Below are 24,350 nucleotides of genomic sequence, written 5' to 3' on the forward strand. Positions count from 1 at the left end.
CTATGTTTTTTTTTTTTTGTTTGTTTTTGTTTTTGTTTGCCTAGAATGCCTCTGGACAGACTTCTGATTCCTCCAACAGGAACAAAACTATTGTCTGTTCAATGATATCATCTGGGGTTCCCCCAATGTCCTTCAGAAATCTATATGTCCTATTAGTCCATGTCTCTCAACTTTTTTCTTCACATCCCACATCCCTGGGACCTAACATGGTCCTGTCAGTCATGTAGCTCAGTGGAATGCCATATGAATAGAGGCAATGGTGGCAGGGAGATGAGGCTGAAATTTCATTGTTTGAACATAGCTTAAACCTTGGCCATTTTCTACCACAATAGCAACCCTATCATAAATCCTGGTATAGCCATCCTTGATTCCAGAGCCAATTGCCATTCTGCTTTTTTTTTTTTTTTCAATGCAGTTTATTCAGAAACCTTGAACAATCCTCGGACCCTGGGGAAAGCCAGCCCACAGCTTAAATAGCCTCTGGGTAGCCAACCCAGGCGTGCCACGTGGGCAATGCAGATAGGTCCACATACATGGAAGCAGCCAGATCCTCAGCCTTAGCCAAATGTGGAATTGTACGTGACAGAGAGCACTCACCATCGGGAAGGTGGAAGGCGGAAACCAGCTCCATCTTTAAGGCATAGCATTCCGCAGCTCTCTACAGTTCCCCCTTTTTGTTTTAGATGCATCAGGCAAGAGTAGAGGTCTGATCTCTGATATTAGAAATAAATTGGGACTTTGTACCGATGTTCGTTTAGGTGTCATCCACCCAAAGAGCATCAGATCCGTCCGATACCTTTTTCTCAGAGGCGGGACCTGGGGCATCAACCCACATGCAACCAGACATGCTCTTCTCTGGGTCCAAAGTGGCTGACCCTGAGTGCAGTGCTTAGCCTCACATCCTGAGCGTAACATTTTAGCTTTTTATGGTATCCAACCATGCTTGGGGAGAATGTCCTGCTTCAATGGCTGTAAGGCCTGAATGATCAAGGCTGCATCACACTGTTGTGAGACTCTAATCTTGTATATACACCACAGGCAAACCAAGGAGACCAACACCAGAAGGCCTGCTAACGCTCCCATGCCCGCCCATTCCTTCAGATGATTCATGGCTGCAGCAATCCATGATGATAATCCTGTGGCTAGTCCTGCGTCCACTCTGGTAGAATTTACTGTGACAATGGCCACTCTCAGCTGCTCCATCGTAGTATCGAATTCTCCAGTCCAATTACCTAAAATATAGCTCAACAATTGTTTAGACAGATTTGCAGCACAGGAAAAATTCTCATGTTATATGCTAGTGACTCAAAGTCCAGCATATTTTCATTGACAGCCAAGTTGAGCGATTTGCCATAGGGTATCAATTTGCTCCTGCACAAGGTCAATCCTCTGATTGAACACCATCAAGCTTCCTTTTAGTTGAGCATTAATGCATTTATGTACAACTAAGGCATGAGTTACATTGGCTAAATGATTGTTCAGGGTCTGAGCAGTCTGCCCAGTATGACTCATGGCTAATGCCCCGGTGGTAGCTCCAACAGCCGCCAATGAGATGGTAGTAACAATGGTGGCTGTAGTTCCAAGATCCCTTTTCTGTCTGAAGAGAGTCATAGCGTGAGGGGCATCAACGAACACAGGCATGCAGTGAGGCATGCGAGTAACCAGGGCATACCTAAATTTACTAGCATTCCAGCATTGGGCAAAAAAGCAAGTATCATCACCACAATTACTTGGCTCTATCTGGCTAATAATGAATAAAAATGGGGGATATAGACAAACAGGTGTGGGCTTATAGGAAATATTATTAGAAGCCTTAACCCCCTCGTTGGAACATCCTGCGTCAGTTCTAGAACTAGCAGTGGTGGTGTCCGAGGTCTGAGTAGGTTCAGGAGACCATTGCCCCCAGGGGCGAGACGTGCTCCATGCCAATTGACTAACTCCATGTTTTCCTCCATTTTTGAAAGTCATTTAAGTTTCTTAAATTATTTTTTTCCCTTTTATTTTAAATTTTTCATCAATTACACTTTATTCATTCTGCATCCCCCCATAAGCCCCTCCCTCCTCCCCTCCCAAACCCACCCTCCCTCCTCCCTCTGCTTGCATGCCACTCCCCAAGTCCACTAATAGGGGAGGTTCTCCTCTCCTTTCTGATCTTGGTCTGTCAGTTCACATCAAAAGTGGCTGCATTGTCCTCTACTATGGCCTGGTAAGGCTGCTCCCCCCCAGAGGGAGGTGATCAAAGAGCAGGCCAATCAGATTATGTCAGAGGCAGTCCCTCTTCACATTACTATGTAACCCAATTGGACTCTGAACTGCCCTGGGCTACATCTGTGCAGGGGTTCTGGGTTATCTCCATGAATAGTCCTTGGTTGGAGTATGAGTCTCTGGGAAGTTCCCTGTGTTCAAATTTTCCTGTTCTGTTGCTCTCCTTGTGGAGACCCTGTCCTCTCCAGCTTTTACTATTTCCCAGTTCTTACCTAAAATTCCATTCACTCTGCCCAACAGTTGCCCATCAGGCTCAGCATCTGCTTTGATAGTCTGAAGGGCAGAGGCTTTCAGAGGCCCTCTGTGGTAGGTTCCTAGGTTGTTTCCTGTTTTCTTCTTCTTCTGATGTCCATCTTCTTTGCCTTTCTGGATGGGGATTGAACATTTTAGTTAGGGTCCTCTCTCTTGCTTAGTTTCTTTAGATGCACAGGTTTTAGTGGGTTTGTCCTATGTTGTATGTCTATATGAGTGAGTATATACCATGTGTGTCTTTTTGCTTCTGGGACAACTCACTCAGGATGATCCTTTCCAGATCCCACCATTTACCTGCGAATTTCATGATTTCCTTATTTTTCATTGCTGAGTAATGTTCCATTGTGTAGATGTACCACAATTTCTGCATCCATTCTTCAGTTGAGGGGCATCTGGGTTGTTTCCAGCTTCTGGCTATTACAAATAAAGCTGCTACAAACATGGTTGAGCAAATGTCCTTTTTGTGTACTTGAGCCTCTTTTGGATATATGCCCAGTAGTGGTATGGCTGGATCTTGAGGAAGCGCTATTCCTAGTTGTCTGAGAAAGCGCCAGATTGATTTCCAGAGTGGTTGTACAAGTTTACATTCCCACCAGCAGTGGAGAAGGGTTCCCCTTTCTCCACAACCTCTCCAGCATGTGTTGTCACTTGAGTTTTTGATCTTGGCCATTCTCATGGGTGTAAGGTGAAATCTCAGGGTTGTTTTGATTTGCATTTCCCTAATGGCTAGTGAGGTTGAGCATTTCTTTAAGTGCTTCTCTGCCATTCGGTATTCCTCTACAGAGAATTCTCTGTTTAGCTCTGTTCCCCATTTTTTAAGTGGATTACTTGGTTTGCTGCTTTTCAGCTTCTTTAGTTCTTTATATATAGTGGATATGAGTCCTCTGTCAGATAAAGGGTTGGTGAAGATTCTTTCCCAATCTGTAGGTGGTCGCTTTGTTTTGATGACGGTGTCCTTTGCTTTGCAGAAGCTTTTCAGTTTCATGAGGTCCCATTTATTGACTGTTGCTCTTAGAGCCTGTGCTGTTGGTGTTCTGTTCAGGAAGTTTTCCCCTGTACCAATGAGTTCTAGGGTATTTCCCACTTTTTTTTCAAGCTGATTTAATGTGTCTGGTTTTATGTTGAGGTCTTTGATCCACTTGGACTTCAGTTTTGTGCAGGGTGATAAGTATGGATCTATTTGCATTTTTCTACATGTAGACATCCAGTTAGACCAGCACCATTTGTTGAAGATGCTATCTTTTTTCCATTGTATGGTTTTGGCGTCTTTGTCAAAGATCAGGTGTCCATAAGTGTGTGGGTTTATTTCTGGGTCCTCTGTTCGGTTCCATTGATCCACCATTCTGTTTCTATGCCAGTACCATGCAGTTTTTAAAACTGTTGCTCTATAGTACAACTTAAGATCAGGGATGGAGATACCTCCGGAAGATCTTTTATTGTAGAGGATTGTTTTAGCAATTCTGGGTTTCTTGTTATTCCAGATGAAGTTGAGAATTTTTCTTTCCAGGTCTGTAAAGAATTGTGTTGGTAATTTGATGGGCATTGCATTGAATCTGTAGATTGCTTTTGGTAAGATGGCCATTTTTACTATGTTAATCTTGCCAAGCCATGAGCATGGGAGATCTTTCCATCTTCTCATATCTTCTTCTAATTCTTTCTTCGGAGATTTGAAATTTTTTTCATACAAGTCTTTGACTTCCTTGGTTAGGGTTACTCCGAGGTACCTTATGTCATTTGTGGCTATTGTGAAGGGTGTTGTCTCCCTAATTTCTTTCTCAGCCCTTTTGTCTTTTGTATACAGGAGGGCTACTGATTTTTTTGAGTTAATTTTGTATCCGGCCACTTTGCTGAAGGTGTTTATCAGCTGTAGGAGTTCCCTGGTAGAGTTTTTGGGGTCACTCACGTATACTATCATATCATCTGCAAATAGTGATAATTTGACTTCTTCCTTTCCAATTTGTATCCCCTTGATCTCCTTCAACTGTCTTATTGCTCTAGCAAGGACTTCAAGCACTATGTTGAAGAGATATGGAGAGAGTGGGCAGCCTTGTCTTGTACCTGATTTCAGTGGGATTGCTTTAAGTTTCTCTCCATTCAGTTTGATGTTGGCTATAGGCTTGCTGTATATCGCCTTTACTATGTTTAGATATGTGCCTTGTATCCCTGATCTCTCCAATACTTTGAACATGAATGGATGTTGGATTTTGTCAAAGGCTTTTTCAGCATCTAGGGAGATTATCATGTGTTTTTTTTCTTTCAGTTTGTTAATATGGTGGATCACATTGATGGATTTCCGTATATTGAACCACCCCTGCATACCTGGGATGAAGCCTACTTGGTCATAGTGGATAATATCTTTGATGTGTTCTTGGATTCGGTTTGCAAGTATTTTGTTAAGTATTTTTGCATCAATGTTCATAAGGGAGATTGGCCGGAAATTCTCTTTCTTTGTTGAGTCTTTGTGAGGTTTAGGTACCAAGGTGACTGTGGCTTCATAGAATGAATTTGGTAATATTCCTTCTGTTTCTATTTTGTGGAATAGTTTGAAGAGAATTGGTGTTAGCTCTTCTTTGAAGGTCTGGTAGAATTCTGCGCTGAAGCCATCTGTTCCTGGGCTTTTTTTGGATGGGAGGCTTTTGATGACCGCTTCTATTTCTTTGGGGGATATAGGACTATTTAGTTGATTTACCTGGTCCTGATTCAGCTTTGGTAAGTCAAATCGATCAAGAAAATTGGCCATTTCATTTAGATTTTCAAATTTTGTGGCATATAGACTTTTGAAGTAAGTCCTAATGATTGTTTGGATTTCCTCAGTGTCTGTAGTTATAGCCCCCTTTTCATTTCTGATTTTGTTGATTTGGGTGGTGTCTCTCTGCCTTTTAGTTAGCCTGGCTAAGGGTTTGTCGATCTTGTTGATTTTCTCAAAGAACCAGCTCTTGGTTTCATTGATTCTTTGAATTGTTTTATTTGTTTCCAATTGATTGATTTCAGCCCTGAGTTTGATTGCCATTCTGCTTTTTATTTGTTTGGTTTTGGTCAAGGTGTAATTGGGACAATGTTCTTGAACTCACTATATAGCCCAGGCTTAACTCAAGTTGTCAATAATCCTTCTGTTTGAGTGTCACATGTTGTGAAATTATAGTCCTGGGCCACCATACCCAGCTTACAGTTTTGTTTATTATTCTTGTCTACCTTTAATGCCAGCTGGAGCTCTTCATCATTACTTGTCAGTCATCCTGCCCCTCTTTTTTTCTTGAAGTCCTCACACATGGTAAGTTATCAACAAATATTTGTTAAAAGAACCAGAGAATGAGTGAGTGAATAAAAATAAAAAATTAGGGAAACAGTGTGAGTATGATCAAAATACATTGTATGAAACTCTCAAAATCTATTATAAAAAATATATGCTGAAATTGCTTTTGAAATTCAACAAGTTTTCCATGCATTTTTTGCAAGAGGTAAAAAAAAATATCATAAGCAACGTGCTCTGCAAATAGATGCTTGCCTTAAGTGGTAGGGTAATGACTATGTATGATCGTGCTCTCTCTCTCTCTCTCTCTCTCTCTCTCTCTCTCTTTCCTTCTCTCTATTGCTCACTCACTCTCTCGCTCTCCTTTCCCATCTCTTCCTTTCCTCTCTCCTCTCCTCCTTTATTATGTAAATTAGTCTGTTTGCATTGGTATTTATTTTGATCTATAGCAACAGCAGGAATATTTTATACCATTTTGGTACAAGAATCACTAACATGTTTCTACATAATTTCATGACACCATCCTGAAGCATCAATGACTTGTGTTTATAACTAGTCCAGATTTTCTATTGTTAAGAAAACTCTAGTCACCTTTTCTGTGCCTCAGGGCAGGCAGAATTCCTAAGGAAGCTGTAGTGGGCAGAACTGTGTCTCCTCTTATACACACCTCAACACCTATTCCATGTGTTGAAGGTCTAGCCCTCATGTGGTGAAATTTGGAGGGCTTGGAGGTAATATAAGGTCATGAGAGTAGTACCCTTATATTAGTGTCCCTATATAAAGGGTCAGAGAACATATGGTCAAGCTCTCTCCCACCACTGTATAAAGACATTGCATGAAAACCAGCTTCTTCAAGTCAAAAAGAAACTCTCATCAGGACCAATATATGATGATAACTCACTCTCCTCCCAAACTCCAGACTGCGAAAAGCACACTTCTGTTGTTTCTGTCACCCAGTCTATGATATATTGTAATCTCAATCTAAGTAAATTGGTAGAGAAACTCAGATTTGTTGGTGTTCAGCATAGAATAGTCCTTGACCAACTGAACAAAATGACTCGCTACCAAGATGTAATTTTATTTTCTCTGTAATTCAAGGAATATATTTCTAATCTAGAGTTTATTTGTGAATTTCAATCTGGCAAAATTGCATGCATTTTTTTTCTGACAAGAGAATTCATCACTGTTATCAACTATCAAAAATAATCTGTGACCCAAATATAATTTTATAAACGTTCTGTCATATTTCCTTTGGGCCCTTAAGTTCAGAAGCCAAAGAGAAATCTCAGGCTTCTGCACATTGGATAGATGACTGGGTGTCAATAAACGAAGGACAAATGGAAGGAGAAGGGAAGGGCAGGATGATGGGGAAGGTGATGAGGAATTAAAGAAAGCATTAAGAAAACCAATGGACAAAAAAAAAAAAAAAAAGCATTGAGTCAATGTGTTGGTCACTTTTCTGTTTCTGCAATAAAACACCAAGGCCACTTATGGAAGAAACAGTTTATTTTGGTTTAAGGGCCCAAAGGGTTGGGATCCATAATGGCAGGACAGCATGGCAACAGGTAGCATACATAGTGGCTGAAGTCTGAAGCTGAGAGCTCACATCTCAGACTCAAGCACGAAACAGAGGCACATCTGGGAATAGCATGAGACTTTAAAACTCCAAAGCCTATCCCCAGTGACATAGTTCTCCACCAAGGCCACCTTTTAAACCTCCCCTAATAACGCTACCAATGGATGTGTGTTTGGTGGGGGGAATCAAGTATTCTAATATTTGAGCCTGTGGGGGACATTCTCATTCAAACCACCACACTCAGCTTTGAGGAGCATAGCACTGAGTGATAGGGAACTCCTCTTAGAAAAGCATATTTGAACACTCACATGACCTGCTCCTCTTCCCTTTATTCATATCCATATCCTTACTTCCTTAGTTTAACAAGCCAACAGAGTGTAGTTATATATCAAAGGATTTGGTTGTTCTGTCTCCAACACTGAAGATAACTTATTTATGCCCTAGGGTGGTAAGACTGGATGTCAGCCTATCCATCAATGTGAAATACACAAACACCTATTGATTTAAATACAAATATCTGAGAAACAACTAGATCCTCCTATTAATTTCAGGTTTCAGAAATATCTAGGTGTGTGAATATTGTGGTAACTACATTACCTACTTTTCTTGTTGCTGGGACAAAATACCTGACAAAAACAACCTAAGAAACTAAGAAACCTAAGAAACAACTCTGTTTTCCTCCAGAGTTGAGAAGCATCCATCATGGCAAGGAAAGTGTGTTGGCAAGAGTTGCTCAAGATGTGTCTGCTCACATTGTGTCTGAAGCAGGAAACAGGGAGAGAAGAATGCTGGTACCAAGCTTACTTCTCCTTGCCTCTCTTAATCAGTCTGGGTCCCCAGTCCATGGGATGGTGCCACCCACATTCAGGCTGGGTCTCCCCTCCAGCTAATCCTCTCTGGACACTCCTTCACAAACATACCTGGAGGTGTGTGTCCCAGGTGACTCAAAATCTAGTTTAGTTGACAATATAACTTAATGATCACAAACAACTGATTAAATTCTAATTTTCTTCCAGACATCTGGAAATTTTTGGACCAGAGCTCTGTCAATCCTAGTAGACTTTTCTCTTACCTGTGTCCTGAATTTGTATTTCAAAATATTGCTCATTTCTTCTGTTTCCGGTACGGCTTTGTGCTGGACTAGACAATTCCTGGGAAAAGAGAATTCAGTAACATAGTAAACTGGGAGAATTGCTGTCCACATGACAGCTGCACTAAACTCCAAGCTGCCAAAGCAGAGTTTCCAGCTCACCCATGCAAGGACTGAGGGATTTGCTAATGCTGTTGCAGTTTCTATTTCTGTTCTGAATTGTTCTTAAATCCCTATTGAATGAAATGGTGCTGTCATCCTACTTTTATATGAGTAATCACAAACCCTCCAGTCTTCTTGTCTGAATCACCATGAATAGTGCTGGGAACCATTGTGGCTGGGTCCTTAAGTAGCTCCTAGTCCCCAGGGGAAGTGCTTGAAAGGTGCTGACTCACTGTCTAGTGAGTATAATGGTCTTCACGCTAACATTTACTGGGAAAACTTTCTCCAAGGTTTTAAGTGTCTTTAGGTAAATTTAGATAAACATGATAAGATGTCAGAAAGTTCTAGTTTTCCACCAATACCAGGGAAACTTACTGAAGGCTGAACTGAGGATTCAAGTAAAACCCAAGGCTCTGATTCTTGATTCTATAGTTTTACCTCTGCAAATAAATACATAAACAACTTGCCTTCTTTATTAGATTCTAGAAGAGAGGGGACAATTTGTATAGATAGATGATAGATACATACATAGATTTGCTGACCATCAACCTAGAAAACTGGTTAAGATACTGTGCCCATGGAGCTCACACTGTGGAATCAAGGCTGCTAACCAAGGAAATTCTGACCAAGGTTAATGTGTGTTACCAGAGGAAATACAGTGTGCTGTGGTGTCAAGGGAAAGCTCAGGAAAGCACCTGAGCTAAAGATTGCTTAGCAGGTAAGAACGCTTGCCAAGCAAGCCTAACAACCCGAATGAACTCCAACCCCAAATCCTCTGGTAGAAAAAGGGAACTGACTCCCAAAAGCTGTCCTCTCGACTCCACGCATGTGTCTGTACTCATACACACTTTGTTTTGTTTGGTCTCTTTATTGCTATAATAAAACACTGACTAAAAGAGAGTTGCAGAGAGAAGAGGGCATTTTATTTTTTTGGTGTTTTCAAGACAGGGTTTCTCTGTGTTGCCTTGGCTGTCCTGGACTCACTTTGTAGACCAGGCTAGCCTTGAACTCACAGTGATCTGCTTGCCTCTGCCTCCCAGAGTGCTGGGATTACAGGTGTGCGCCACCTCACCTGGTGAGAGAAAGAGGGGTTTTTTTTTGTTTTGTTTTGTTTTGTTTTTTAATCTTACAGTTTAGAGAGCCCATCATCAAGGGAAGCCAGTGCAGAAGATATGCTGAAGCTTGAAGCAGAAACCACAGAGGCACGTTCCCCACCAGCCTGCTTTCCATGGCTTTCTCAGCTTTGTTATACAAGCTAGGACTGCCTGCACAGGGGAGGCACAAACTTACAAAGAGCTGGGCCCTTCTTCCTCAGTCATTGATCCAGAAAATGCCCACAGGCCAATCTGATGGAGGTAATTCTTCAGTTGTGGTTCCCTCATCCCATGTGACTCTGGTTAGTATCAAGTTGACAAAACTAACCAGTGTACACACCCATGGGTATACCTGTGAGTGCACACACACACACACACACCATCATCATCATTATCATACACACCTTATTAATAAATACAATTTTAAAGATACAAATAAAAGGTACCTGAAGGCTTGGGGATCTGATGCTTAATCTTAGTTATAAACTTGACTACATCTGGAATAAATTAAAACCCAAGCAACTGGGCATGCCAATGAAGAATTTTCTTGATTGGATCAGCTGAGGCTAGAAGACCCACCCTAAATCTTGGCCATACCCCCAAGTATCAGCCTGTATAAAAAGGGCATGGAAGAATGAAACTTTTGATTTTTAACTGCTTGCCTAACTCTCACTGGGAAGTTCATTTATCCTGCTGTTGAGGTATTCCTTCTCTGGTATTAGAACCTACTTCAGGATTCCAATGTAGACTGAAGACCACCTGAGACATCTAGCTTTGGGGATTAAACAACTCCAGGATTCTTGGCTTTTGTTTGTTTGTTTGTTTGTTTGTTTGGAAACAAGCCATTGTTGGACTAGTTGGACCACAGCACGTAAGGCAATAAATTCCACATATTCATGCTCTTCAGTTCTGTTTCTCTAAAGAATTGATAAATTAGCCAAAGGAGATGAAAAAGAAGAGGTTTTGAGCATTCCAAAGCATTACTTGTTCTTGCAAAGAGAACACTGTGAAAACAGAGAGCCTAAGGAAACTCGGAACTTCTCAAGATTGTGGTGGGATGTGTCTAAGAGTTTATGTGGTGGAAAGTAAATCCCTGAATTCCTATGTTGACAAAATGAGACAGTGAAGTCTTTGGGTGAATAACTACACAAGACTATGATGATAGGACCCCTATACTGGCAGTAATGGCTTCATGAGAGGGCAGAGAGACCCAAGCTAGCTCTGGCTCACCATCCCATGACCCATGTATTTGTTTAATACAGGAAGACTGCCCTTGACAAACAAAGACACATTTGGGCTTCCTAGCATAAACCTCTATTATTCACAATGTGTCTAATTCTGGGTATTCAGGTTTAGTAACAGAAAATAGCTTTCTTCCCTCAGATGACTGAAAACTGAGACCACTGGCCTATACAGACACCCCTCACCCCCACCCCTCACCCTGACAGATTAACTAAAACTGTCTCCTTGCTTAACTGTGTACCACGAAGCTACCTCTTCATTTGGCTTTATACAATAAACCTGTTTCCTCAATTCAGATGTAAATAAACAAGCTGAGCGCTCAGGTGCTGCTGTTGCTGTAGTTAGCGTCCTCCCTCAGAGCAAGCTCAAGCCGCTTCCCAGCTTGCCTATACCCGTAGTGTCTGCATGTCTACCCATTCTTCATTCTCTTTTCTCCCCAGTTAGGTCAATCCCTGAAGAGTGCCTTGGAGAGCACAGCAAAGATGGAGTATTGTGAGATGAATCTGAAACCCAACAGTCAGGTTGTTGGGAACATGGTTAGCCTATTTGTAAATTGTGTTCTGATGAAAATAGGGCATCGATTAAGTAGTGTCTTTCCTCTCCCCCACCCCTCCTATTCTCCACTTCCTTCTCCTTTTTCTGGAAAATATGGCACTAGAGGCAATATGACCATGGGATCAGGGGCAAGTTAGGATGTAAGATCAGGAAGTATGAATGAATGCAAGTAATGACTTATTATAGGAGCAGAGAGAATAAGATGGAGTCAGGGGATTATTAGAAAGCCAGGTAAAGATCTTTTCCCAGTCTGTAGATTTCTATTTTGTTCTGTTGACAGTGTCCTCTGCTTTACAGAAGCTTTTCAGTCTCGTAAGGTCCCATTTATTAATTGTAGATCTTTATCCTGAGCTGTTGGTGTTCTGTTCAGGAAGTTGTCTCCTGTGCTGATGAGTTCAAGGCTCTTAACCACTTTCTCCTCCAGCAGATTTAGTGTATCTGGTTTTATGTTAAGGTTTTTGATCCACTTGGATTTGAGCTTTGTGCAGGGTGATAAATATGGATCTATTTGCACTTTTCTACCTGTAGATAGCCAGTTAGACCAGTATCATTTGTTGAAGATGCTGTCTTTTTTCCATTGTATGATTTTGGCTCCTTTGTCAAAAATCAGGTATGCATAGGTGTGTGGGTTTATTTCTGTGTCTTCGATTCAATTCTATTGATCAACCAGCACAGACACAGACTATGTTGCTTGCTTTCTGATCACTTCCCCCTGATGGGACTTCCCTACAAGACCACAGGGGAGGAAGATGAACTCAGTCCTCATGTGAATAGATGAGCTGGGGGTGTCTGGGTAGCCCCCCCATTCTAAAGAATAGGGAAGAAAGGATGCAAGAGGGAGGTTGGGACTGGGAGAAGAGAAGGGAGGGGCCTAAGACTGAATTAAATTGAATTAATTAATTTTTTAAAAAACTCTAAAAAGAAGAAGAAAGTCTGGTACATTGAAGGAAAGGGGAAACAATGAAGAAAGTATTGGATACACTAGAGAAAGGGCTCAGCTGGTGCTTGCTGCACATACATGAGGATCTGAGTTCAGATCCCTGGGATGTATATAAAAAACAGCCATGGAGGTCATGTCTGTAGGTCCAGCATTGGTCAAGTAATACAGGTGGATCCCTGGAACTCACTGATTGGCCAGCCTAGCATATCAATAAACTCAAGGTTTAGTGAGAGACCCAGTCTCAAAAAAAAATAAGGTGGAGATCAATGAGGAAAACACCTCTGGTCTCCATGTATACATGTACACACCCATCTGAATACAAAGATCATACACAAAAGAAAGGGGAACTGGATACATAGGGATCGAGATGACTGCTTGAAAGCATGGCTGTTTGCTGAGCTCAAACCTGCGATTCCAGAAATATGAGACAGAGCTTTTTTTTCCCCCCACAGGAAGGAAGGAAGGAAGGAAGGAAGGAAGGAAAGAAAGAAAGAAAGAAAGAAAGAAAGAAAGAAGGAAAGAAAGAATAGAAATCTCAGTTCCTGTTCATTGTTTCTGTTTGTTTTTTGTTTTTTTTAAGTCATATGGTGCTGGAGACAATCTAATTTTCAAGTTACCATTGGCTGTAAGTAAAACCTACAATACTATTTTTAAAACACCAGATGGAAATTTATAAATCAGTCCTCAAAACAGGAAAAATATCCTGGTTTAGGAGGTGGATCCAATGCTATCTCAGAGTTATTGAATGCTGGAAAGGGAGCCGGAGATCTGATGTCAAAGTGATGCAGCAAAGTCATGATGTACCCCACAAAGTCATTGTATCTCTGGCTGTTGCTAACTTCAGAGGTGCCAGAACCTGGGTAGCCTTGGGAACTGGAAAATGAAGGAAGTCTTTACCCTCAGGCTCCAAAAACCATGCAACTCACCAGCCCCTTGATTTTAGGTCAACATTATGCTTCCAAGCCTCAGAGCCAAAAGGCAAATGTGTGGTTTCAAAAAAGCTTGTGGTTGTTTCTTGTATACAAGGATGTAGTATTATAGCCCTTAATGTTAATGTACATTTTGAGTTCCAACTTAGGAAAGTTAATTGCTTCAATATGCAAATACATGATCAAAGTGAGGTCTCATAACTTGAAGGGAAGCAATAAGATACAATGGTTCTGATTCTTATTTCTAAAAATGTTTTTTACTACGATTGTATATGTCATACATGTGGCACATGACAAGGCATGGAGTTCAGAGGACATCTTGTCGACTCTGTCCTCTACTTTGCCTTTATGTGGGTCGTAGGGATTGAAATCAGGTCTCTATGTCTGTGCAGCTAGTGGCAATGCCTGCTGAGAGATCTCAATGACCGTAGTTTCTGTTTATGTAGCTACCACTTCATCACTCTCACCTCCCCAAATGGCTGTATAACACTAATAAGTTGCACTTATAATCATATAACATATGACTTTGAAAAATACAAAAAAAACCCACTTAGAGGCATAATAACATTTTTTGAGACTTCAACTCAGTCATAAGATGAATCTTTTACATAGCTGAAGAGGTAGAAGAATCCTCACCAATAACATACTTTTCCATGTCAGAAGTCTAAAGACTCAAAGTGAATAAATGGGACGAAGTATCGTGAAGAAATCTATGACTTAAACTGGGAATAACTGTGGACCTCTCTAGCCAAGCACTGTTAAAGCACCAGTCCTGCTGTGTATCCCACAAAGTCATTGTATCTCTCGAAATAAGCCTCCTCCCAGGAACTGGCAGCTTTGTCAGCATGTAGCAGAGCCTCAGTACCAGTGCCAAGTTCCCTCAGGGTGTCAGACACACCACACCAGCATATTTCATGATAAGCTTCATATGTGTTTCATTAACTATTATAGTGAGTCCCACCTGCAAAACTATGAAGAATGTATCGCTGTGGTAATTCCTTCATCAAGAAATGATCTACACTGAGGACGAAAAATTGCCTTCAGCAACTTCATTTTTAATCCTTTGTTGCAATGCCTTTAATCTACAGCTTACTTCATAAGCAAAATACACCAGTATTTCTAACAATGCCTAAGTCCTATTTAGCTGAAGGCAGCATTCTACAAGGATATGAAATGAAATGAGGTCTATTAGTAACATGACAGCTATGTACCAATTCACTAATTTCACTTGTAAAGCAGGAGGGTGGAGAGCCAAGACAGCCATTCCTTTATCCCTTTGTCCCTTAGCCCATTTCCAGTGACAGGCAACCTTGGCCTGGCCTCCAGGGGGATGCTTACAAGGCTGGCTGGAGAAGCACCCTTTCCCTGACAGGGCTTCCCTCTGCCTTTCACCCTGCTGCTTATTCTAGTCCTGCAAGTAAACCCAGTAGTCATTCCATTCCTCATGCCCAGGCCATGTCCGGCTCCTTCATCCTGGAGCTTCATTTCTGACTTTCTCTACTTATTAACTCAGAAAGGAAAAGGAAGAATAGTTTTCTTCTTCAGCATGTCCAGTAAATTTTAGGGCAAAGCATGTTTATATTAGTGGTCTGGAAATATAATATGAATGTGTGTGCATGTGTGTACATTAAAAGTTATTTATTTTTACACTATAGGTCTGTAGGTACATAGTTTAGCTAACCTAGACTCTATTTCAGGCTGTACATTAGCTGATCTTGGCTCCCTGCTGTAAGTTCATCTCAAATCTGTCCCACCTATGTTTATTCTAGGAAACCACTATCCAGGCCATGTTCTTATTCTGGAACACAAAAGGATAAGATGAGTATTCAAGTACATTTCTGGGTGTTTTTTTTTTTTCTGTGTACCAAGATCCTTACAGCCAAATCAAGTTACATGTTTAAGCCCAAAGTTGAGGAATAGGAAAAATGTAACTCACTAACATGAGGGTCAGGTGAGAAAGGCCATAATGAAACTTGTATCATGAGCCAAAGAACCACTGAGGCCAACACACTGGTCCTGGCATTAGGGGATGTGCTGCATTTTCTTGTGAGCCAAGTTCTGAGAAGAGCAGGAAGGAGAAAGGGGAAGAAGATCAGAGAGCATTTGTGATAGATTTGGGATAGCTGAGTTCCCAGCAATAAATCCTAAAACAGTTCCAAATTCGGGTAACATGAGCAGGCTTTATTTAGTAGTAAATTTCATTCTTGTTCTTTTAGTGTAAGACATCCACCCCATCTTCTCCAGCTGCTTTTCCCATGTCCCACTCACTTAGATATTTCTTTACTAGCACTGAGATACATGAAAACTATGCCAGACCTGGAATTTGAAAGACTTAAGTTTTGACCATAGACCTTTGAGATAGTTGTGGAGTAACTTTGAGTAAGCCCTTCATTATCCTGAGCTTATGTTCTTGTTAGTCTTTCAATTATGATGACACCTGCTGCAAAGTTCTTACAAAGATTAGCTATAACAGTGTGTATGGTGTGTAGAAGGTTACAATATATAAAGACTAATTTTCTTATAATCAGTACTTAGTCTTCACTCTCCTGTCCTATATTTCACTCAGAACTCTACTGGCATAAGCAATCAACAGATGGCAATGATAATCTGAGCCATGGCACTGGGAGTTGTTGAGAGCACACCTGTAATATAAATTATATTGGAAAGCTGTCATGTGCTCTTCATGCTTGATGAGAGCTTAATGATGAGAATAAGAGACACTGCCCTTGCCTCAAATGCATCATGTTTATTTGAGCTGAGATCCCTTGTCCCAGGTCAGGCTGACTCAATGACTCTGTAACAGAGAGGACAGGAAACTGAAAATGTCTCCTAACATTAAATACTTTGTGCCTTTGGGCAAAGAAGGTGGTCCAGTGGGGAAGGGTGCTTGCCACCAAGCCTGATAATCTGAGCTCAGTCCCTGGGACCCACATGCTGGAAGGATAGAACAGAGTCCTAAAAGTTGTCCTGTGATGTCCACAGGTATGCTGTAGCATGTGAGAACACACATACACACACCACAGGCACACACGCATGCACAAACACACAGATAAATACGTAAAATGTAGTAAACATTTTAAAAATTAAGAACAGATACAAGGTAAACCATTCCCAACTGAGGTTACTACTGTTTATCCAACAGGATGAAAATGAGAAGCACCGCTCCGCTCAGCCTGTCACTCAGGCAGGAACCCCGGCAGACTGTTCCATCGAATTCGCCAGTCATGTCTGCTGGATACCATAACTTGATGATACCATGACTTGATGATGTTCTACGGACTATGTGCTACCCTCAGTTTATTCTTTTACTTCTGCTTGCTGCACATAGGTAATAAACTCACTTGATGCCGAAAGTACAGCTCTCTAAGCTCATTCTGTGCACGGAGCAACACTGTCTGGAGGGCGGTGTCATGGTCAACAAGCTCTTGGCTTTACTTTCATTCCATGAACCTATAGGATGTGGTATACACTATAAGAAACACAGATATGGACTCTAAAGAATAATTGTTGGGAACTATCCAGTCATTTTCCATGAACTCAGTGGTTCTTAACCTCCCTAGTGCTGTGACATTTTGATATAATTCCTAATGTTTTGGTGACCCCCCCACCATAAAATTATTTTCATTGCTACTCTGTAACTGTTTTAATCATTTAAATTTTAGTTTGAAGTGAATTAGTTGAAGGGCCAACAAAGAATTGTATAGACACCGGATGATAGATGGGTGTTTGCTTAGACAGAACACATGTTCTGATTTGTTGCTTGATGTAAATATGTGTACTATACCTAAGCTCTATATTTTATACGTGGTTTTATATAACATGCATACAATGCAAAATCTAGGTTTTTTTTTTCCATTTCTCTAACAAACGTTTATTGAATGTTTTTTATGTGATAGGCAGGATGGAAAAGAAAGGTGATTAGGACCATCCACTCCAAGGGTCCATTTGGGGACATACATTTGAAAACAAGGGTAAAGCCATTCAACAGGAACTGTAACAAAGGTTTCTACAATGTCCTCCTGGAACATGGAAATGTTAAGACGCATATTTGGCCATTTCCTGGGAGAATCTCACTGGAGCAGGGCTGTTAGAGTTGTTCATGTGCACAGTTTCCAGAGGTTAGACAATATGTGACCTGTTACAGAGATCTTATTGCAGAAACAGAGGCAGGAACTAGTGTACTTTCTCTCTCTCTTCAGAGGTTTTATTTTATTTTACTTTATTGCTTTTTTCATTTATTTTAATTTCACTTTGTATCCCAGCTGTGGCCCCTTCCCTCATTCCTTCCCAATCCCTGCCTCCCTACCATCCTTTCTCCCTCCCTCCCTCCTTCCCTCCCTCCCTCCCTCCCTCCCTCCTCTCCCTTCATAGCCAAGCTTTGGGAAGAGTACAGAGAATCTTATGAAAGAAAGGGGAGATAGAAAGACCTGGAGAGGACAGGAGCTCCACAAGGAGACTAACAGAGCCAAGAAATCTCGACCCAGGGGTCTTTTCTGAGACTGATACTCCAACCAAGCCCCATTCGTGGAGATAACCTAGAACTCTTGCACAGATGTAGCCCATGTCAGCTTAAGGGGAACAGGGACTGTCTCTGACATGAACTCAGTGTGTGGCTCTTTGATCACCTCCACATGATGGGGGAGCAGCTTTACTAGGCCACAGAGGAAGACAATGCAGACAGTCCTGATGAGACCTGATGGGCTAGGGTCAGATGGAAGGGGCGGAGGACCTCCCCCATCAGTGAACAAGTGTACTCTTGAATGTGCATCTGAATAAGAAGGAATAGAATGAGAAAAAAAATTTCCTGTTAGCACTAGTAGGGCTTTATCCCTGGAAATAATAGGGGAAAAGTTAGGGTCAGAGGGTCAGTTTCTAAGTTTAATTGAATTCCCAGGACACACATTAACTGAAATAAAATATAAGGAAAGAAAATTTGCTTAATGGTGCTAGTGAGTTTATTTGGGACATATTGACTTTGTAGGGGTACCAAAATAAAGTTCAAGGTTCAAGAAGAGGCAAGCCCTAAAACATAAGTCCACTTGTCATTGTCACAGGCGTGCGATATCTAGTTTTAAATAAAGCATAAAATTTCAGAGTGCCTTTTTGTGGAAAGGTTTTTAAATAACATAATTTTACTTAAATTTTAATGAAAATTATATATAAATATATTATTTATGTATGTGTATATACAGAGGAAATTAGCAAAGCTGAAGTGATATTATATAGCACAATATTGTTTTTCTTCTGTTATTCAACAATACATGTTATAGAATGATTGTTTCAATATCTACTTGAATCATTTTAATGACTATACAGCATCCCACAGCATGTACTTTCATTGTCCTCTAATGTCAGATACTCAAGATGTTTTAAAAACCATAGTGCCATATAAAAGACAGAGGATGACAAAGGAAACAGACTTTGACTTTACTAAATTGAAGTTTTTGAACTCTCAAACCAGACCAACTAGCCAATAAGCAAACTATAGTATTGTAGAAAATGAAAATGGCTAATTGGCTAATAATGTTTATTATTCATGGTGGTGAACACCTGTAATCCCAGCACTCAGGGAGGCAGGGGCAGGCAGATCTCTGTGGGTTCAAGGCCAGCCTGGTCTGTAAACTGAGTCCAGGACAGCCAAGGCTACACAGAGAAACCCTGTCTCAAAAAAAAAATAAGCCTATAATTGTTGTGGTGGGTTTATTTAGCTTGCTATCAATAACAGAAGACACAGACACTTGACAGAATTTTAAATAAGCCTTATTTCATAGGGCTGGGCAAATAAAAACTAAACTACCTTGTTACCTCCCAGCCCTATCTCCCATGCCATTTGCCTTAATCTTTCCTAATCTGGGCTACTTCCCATCCATAATTTCATAAATACTTGCTTATGCTTTCTATCTGGACGGCTTCTCTACAACACCACCTGAGAGCAAATTCATGCCAGCCATGCTAACCCATAGCAGTCCCACTTCCTTCTTCTCTTCTCCTACCTGTCACTCCCCTTCCCATAATCCTTCTGTCCTCCAAGCCTGTGAACCTTAGCTCTGCTTCTCAATTCTATCCTGCCCAGAAGTGTAGGCCTTTCATTCAGCCAATCAGGTGTAATTTTGGAGGCAAAGTTACACAGCATTACTTGGAGTACATGATAGTCTGCAGACAGCAAGCTGATCTCAGAGAGCAAAATAATTAATAATCAAGTACAAAGGCGCCAGACCATGCCACAGCACTATAGATTAGTTGTTCTTTGACTGTGTGTGAACGGCTGATTGAACCAGTCAGAATCATCAAAGATCATTCCATTCACGGGTGCTGTGGGACTTTTTCCGGGGAGAGATGAGAATGCTTATTCATCCCAGAGAGTACACCAATGTCAGACCTAAGAAATGATTCACTCAAGTCTGGCTCGGTCAGCTTTGGCTCTATATGGATGTACTTACAGAAGCATGAGGGGTTACTTACAGGATCACCTCACAAAAGCTACATCTCTAACGATCCCCACAGCACAACTTGGAGTCAGTGCCAGAGGACAGACTCCTCTTCTCCCAACAAGTGCTGGTGGATTTTGTAACTTTTATGAACTTTCCAAGCCTGTAACTTTAATGATGTGCCTGGGTCTTGAGCCTCTTCCCACCCCAGACAAACCCTCACTGCCTCCCCACCCCAGAATGTTTTAATTTGCAAGAAACAGCTGCCCAGCAGAGAAGGAAAAGTACTACACAAGGCAGAGTGTGCAGTAATTAACATTCAGAGGTACTCAAGACAAATAGAGGTAGAACTTGAATAGCAATGCCTTTTTTATGAACAATAAATTGGTATCAGGCCTGGGAAGATGGTAAAAGTTCTTGCTGTGCAAGCCAGAGAATCTGAGTTCCAACCCCCAGCACCTATAGAAAGCCAGGTATGGCTTGTGTCTGCCTATAACTCCTGAAGGAGGATCTCAAGAGCTCCCTGGCCAGCAGCCCAGCCTAAATGGCAAAAGTTTGGTTAAGTGAGAGAATTTTTATGTATGCATTAGGGATGCTATTTAAATAGAATAGCCAAACCTTCTGATTTTGGGGGCTTATATTTTGCCAGAAGAAACAAATAATAGAGTAAACAAATATTAGAGTTTAAGTAGTAAAGAGAAACATGGAGGAAATATCAAAAAGAATGAGAAATGACTAGGCAGATTGGCTTCAGTTTACACAGGAAGGTCTTGGAATATCTTTGCTTTGAAGGCACCCTTTCTGGACTCTTACTATGGGATTAGAAAGTGAGCATTGTGAAGAACTAGGGGAATATCATTCCAGGCAGAATAAATGACAAGTGGTAAGACCTAAACAGAGGCCAAACTTGGTGCATAAGAGGGAGCAAGGGAAGGCAGCTTTGGCTAAGTAGACTGAATGGAGTGATTCACGGTTAGTTAAGAAGTGTCCATGGCTGTGGCTAAAACACCCATGACCAAGTCAACTTATAAAAGAAAGCATTTAATTTGGGGCTCACAGTTCCAAGGAGTTCATGGACATTATGATAGGGAAGAATGGCAGCTAATAGGCATGTTATTGGAGCAGTGACTAAGCTCACGTCTGAACCCATCAGCACAAGATAAAGAGTTCATTGAGATTTGCATGGACTTTTGAAACCAAAAGCAGGCTCCTGGTGATACCTTCTCCTGCATGGCCACACCTACTAATCCTTCCCAAATAGTTCCAGTCAATTATTTGAGCCTACAGGGCCCATTTTTCTTTTAAACCACCACAGTAAGCTTGGATTAAGGACTGCCCTTGTTCTTGGTTTCACACCAAGTCACGGGAGAGTATTAATCCAAGTTAACTGAACATATTTATATTTTGAAAAATAACCCACGCATGTATGGACAATTCATTAGGAAGACATTGGAATAAAAATAGGAAAGCCATCTAGAAAACCAATTTCACTTTGTAGCTAAATATAATGACAACATATTTGGTTTTGCATGGTGGTGCACATCACCTTTCCATCCTATTACTTAGGTCGAACGGGCAGGTGGATCTCTGTAAGTTTGAGGTCAGCCTTGTTTATAGAGCATATATATCATATATAGTCTATATAGCATATTGCAGGTCAGTGGGGACTACACAGGGAGATGTTGTCTAACAACAATAATGTCAGAAGTGGAGGTGGTAAGATACTCTCAATCATGGTATGTTTTGATGACTGAGCTGTCCAGACTTACTGATGGGAAAGATGACAATTTTAAGAAAACAGACAAAAAATAAAGGCCAGGGCTGGGGCTCAGGGGCTGCATACCTGTCTAGCATGTACCAGTCCCTGGGTTCAATCTCCAAGATGGAAGGAAAGAAGGTGTGAAGGAAGCATAGGAGAGAAGGAAGAGAGAGAGGAAGGGCAGGCAGATCTAGATACCTGAATATTTGATTGTGTGACTCCAAGCGTAATGGCACCATATGCTGGGCAGGAAATCGCTATAAAGAGCAGACTTGAGAAAAACAAAATAAAACAAGCAATCTTTGGTTTAACATTCGATGTGATTTATACAAACCAGTAGATATTCAAACCTGGAGCTCCGAAGAGGCTGGGGGGTGGGGGTGGAAACTGTTATCTCTGTGAAGATGCTGTTTGAGGCTGTGTGCTCAAACGAGACTGCCTGGGGAAGGAGACCATCAGGGACTGCAGTATCAAGAGCTTCCAGCTAGGGCACCCAGCCCTGGGAGCTGAGAGGGAGGGTGGTGTTTACGGAGAAAACTTGAAAGCAAGAGCATCTACGTGATCTGACAGCATCCAGGACAGTGTGATGTCTACACCCAAAGGAAGGTTCCGGAGGAAAGTGCCTCAGGGCAGCCAGGGGTTGTGTCAAATCTGCTGCCACGTTGCATGCATCTCTGAGTCTTCCTCAGCTGAGGTAAGGGTAATGTCAAAGGGCAGGGGGCTACAGCCCTGTCAACTGTGAACTGCAAGCCACCTGGCTCTCACAGCAGTTACATGGTCTGAATCATAGGTCTTAGGAAATTAGGTTGCAATCATGTGATTAGGTGCGTACCTGCAGCAGGATTCTTTTCCTTTTCACTCAGGGAGTCCAACACAGTGCCTGGTATGGATCAGGTGACTGGTGTCTGATAAGCCAAAGTTAACTGCAGGAAAAGGAAAGGATGACGTTTTGTTGTATTTTAGTCAAGTAAAGACTGAGGCAATCTTTTCTGTTAGCATTTCTGGATTGTAGCTTTACCTGGATGAAACTATCATAAGTATGCTAACACTTTGTAACCATAAACAGTGTTTGTTTGCTTTTTTTTTTTTTTTAACTCCTGGAAAGAACTAAATTAAATTAGCTTTGGCCAAGACTTGATATATGTTTAATGTTTAACTTTAGAGGAGGAAATCAATACTTCTACCTTATAGTGCACACATTAGACATCATTTGATTTAAAAACACGAACACAAGGAATATAAGAGCACTCAAGAAGAAATATAAATTGCAAATAAGCAAACTAGCGAAAGTTTAAAAATTATACACATCCAATGGTTATATAAATGCCATTGAAAAGATGCTTGAAATATTGATACATTGCCTGAAATATTGTAACTTAGAACAGCCCTTTTGGAAAGTTATACTGAAATGTCATTTTGTATAATGTTTATGTTTTATATTTAGCAATTCCACTTGCTAAGCAAAAAAAAACAAAAAACAAAAAACCCACAAAGAATACAATTAATTCAAAAATGTTTCAAGATGTTCACTGCAGAATCATCTATAGTTATAAAATAATAATAAAGCACACATTCTAAAAGAAGATTTCATTGCACTATGAGCCCGTAAAAGATGAATGACATTTTTAATAGCTGAAATTCAACAACTCCATGGAATTATTAGAGATTATGCATATGGATTTTATACAGCCATGTGGAAAAGAGATTCATACAGAAAAATGAAAAAAGCTTAAAATTACACCCAGTAACAACAGTCTACTATGAAATGAACCATACTTCTAACATGATAGCATAAAGTCTGATAATCGGGCAGCTAATATTTACTGAGCACTTACTTTGTAACAGACCTTACTCTGAGAGCTTTGGATATTTAATCCAGCATAATCCTCGTGCAAGCTTATTAAATGGTATTGCGTAAGTGAGGAAAACAGATTGAAAACAGGCTGATGGCATTTTTCAAGATCACACAGCTCCAGAAAAGCAGGGAGAGAAATCAGCCTCAGGTACCCAGCCTCACTCGTAGAATCACAAGTTGTTAGCCTTCGAAGGCTGTGCTGTGCCGTGCTGGTGATGTTGATTGAATTGCGGGAAGTGGGTTGTTGTTTTTAAGATTTTTCAGAGCTAAAAGTACGTGGCTCTGACTTGAGAGTTCACGCTGCTTCTGGACAGGACCAGGGCTCAGTTACTACCACCCTGCAGGACTGCTCACAACTACCTGCCAGCAGCTCCTACTCCAGGGTGGCTCCAGTCGCTGAGAGTGTCCTTTTGTGTGTGTGTCCACACACACACAAACACAATTAGAAACAAAAAAAAAAAAAATCCTACCAAGTAAAATCTTAAAGAGAATTTTCTGTAACTTCTTCTGCCCTGAGGACATGAAAGGGATAGAAAGCCTATCTTTACATAGCCCCGCGGTTTCCCTGTGAGGGTGATTTAAGTTAGAAAGGCACCTGGGGACGAGCATTAGCATTCTGCTGCCCACAGAGCTTCCGCTGCAGGTCCACGAGGAGGGTTATGCAGCCGGCTGTCGGAACCACAGCTCTGTAGTGCCTGCTGGGAAAAGACCACGGCCACGTGTGTTCACTTACAGGGTGAACACAATGCACACTGCCGCGAGGACGTCCCGCTCCTCGTAAGAACGACAGCGACCTTGCCGGCCACCGTGCCTTTCCTGACACAGAGGCACCAGCAATGAGAAAGTTGCAAGAGCTGGGGTTTCCCCTGTGACGAATAAAAACCTTATGGGGATTTCTAACAGGCTTTTTCCCAGATGACGTAAAATCAGTTTTACTTTCACTCGGGTGCTTC

At 41.3% G+C, this 24,350-nt stretch overlaps 1 long non-coding RNA gene across 1 annotated transcript; it reads right to left on the reverse strand.

The window, feature by feature from the left end:
• Positions 1–2,519: 2,519 nt before the first annotated feature.
• Positions 2,520–24,303, reverse strand: LOC132646830 (uncharacterized). Its single transcript, XR_009585152.1, has 5 exons — positions 23,993–24,303; positions 22,375–22,465; positions 21,741–21,813; positions 8,416–8,494; positions 2,520–2,631 (listed from the first exon to the last, which is right to left on the reverse strand). It is a non-coding gene; the product is annotated as an uncharacterized LOC132646830 (long non-coding RNA).
• Positions 24,304–24,350: the final 47 nt, after the last annotated feature.

Source organism: Meriones unguiculatus, chromosome 12 (assembly GCF_030254825.1).
Source record: "Meriones unguiculatus strain TT.TT164.6M chromosome 12, Bangor_MerUng_6.1, whole genome shotgun sequence".
Taxonomy (NCBI): Eukaryota; Metazoa; Chordata; class Mammalia; order Rodentia; family Muridae; genus Meriones; species Meriones unguiculatus.